The sequence below is a fragment of the Zerene cesonia genome, chromosome 10 (genome assembly GCF_012273895.1).
Source record: "Zerene cesonia ecotype Mississippi chromosome 10, Zerene_cesonia_1.1, whole genome shotgun sequence".
Lineage (NCBI taxonomy): Eukaryota > Metazoa > Arthropoda > Insecta > Lepidoptera > Pieridae > Zerene > Zerene cesonia.
The window spans coordinates 8909350-8910496 of NC_052111.1; the positions used below are offsets into that span (position 1 = coordinate 8909350).

Here is a 1147-nt window from a genome sequence, read left to right on the forward strand (position 1 = left end):
TATGTAGTCAGATAGTAGCGACATTTATATATTCCATTCATATCCTTTATCGGTAATAATATTTTAACAAGCCCAACTCTGTTTATCGGTTCAGTGTAAATCGTTAACACTAATTCAACGTTAATTTACACTCTTATATTCAAGAGCGGCTCGAACGCAAATGATTTATCTGTAGCATAATCTATATATATAAAATTCTCGTGTCACAGTTTTCGTTGCCATACTCCTCCGAAACGGCTTGACCGATTCCTCTGAAATTTGGTAAGCATATTGGGTAGGTCTGAGAATCGGCCAACATCTATTTTTTATCCCGATATTCCTACGGGATACGGACTTACGCGGGTGAAACCGCGGGGCGCAGCTAGTTTAGTATAATGTTCGCAATGTTGTGCAAAGATAGGCGAATTGAAATCAGCTGCTCGGTCGCAGCGGCGCGATGCAATTTTCTCTCAGCTTTCGCTTTTTCTCGGCTCGCATCGTCACGGACGCACGTTTTGTGTTATATAATATGTTACATCACGCCGCGTCACCACGACTAAAATAAGCGTTCTATCCACACGGTCACGGCCAAGGCTGCGCGCCTTGTCTCGACAATTATGCCATCGCGAGCCGTAATGAGGATTTAGTGGGTGGACACGCGACCACTTTTACTTTTAAACCGGTTATGTGACCTCGCTCTATGTCAAGAGGTTACTGTCTGGATGTAGTTCCTAAATATTCAACAGGTCCGCGTTCTATTTGTTAATGCAAACAATTTAAATCCTCGTACTTACCTATGTCTAGTGAACGGCCTTGACTCGACCGGATGGCCTTCGAGCTGAGCCGATGTGGTCTGTTTTGATGTATCAGGATACATTTTGGCTCATTATGAGCTTTTTGTTTTGTAATTATGGGGATGTGCCCTCGGAGAATTCGCATTTGCATACAAATTGCCAGCAATAAAGAAAATTAACGTTGAATTTCTTTGTTTACTAAATGAGTTGTGTGCGTCGAAGTATTTCCATATACATTACATTCAATAGGAGCCTCCCTTAGCCATTAAAAATATACAGTTTTTTAGTTGTTGTCGACTGCTGATGAAAGAAAAGATCAGTATTATTTTTATATTAATATCATGTTCTGTGTTTGTTTATTTCTGCGCTAGCTT

General features: G+C 40.7%; 1 protein-coding gene across 1 annotated transcript in view; it reads left to right on the forward strand.

Moving 5' to 3' along the window:
- The window catches only part of LOC119829405 (cysteine-rich protein 2-binding protein), a 13085-nt gene that overhangs the window by 7696 nt on the left and 4242 nt on the right, over positions 1–1147 (forward strand). The window lies entirely within an intron of this gene.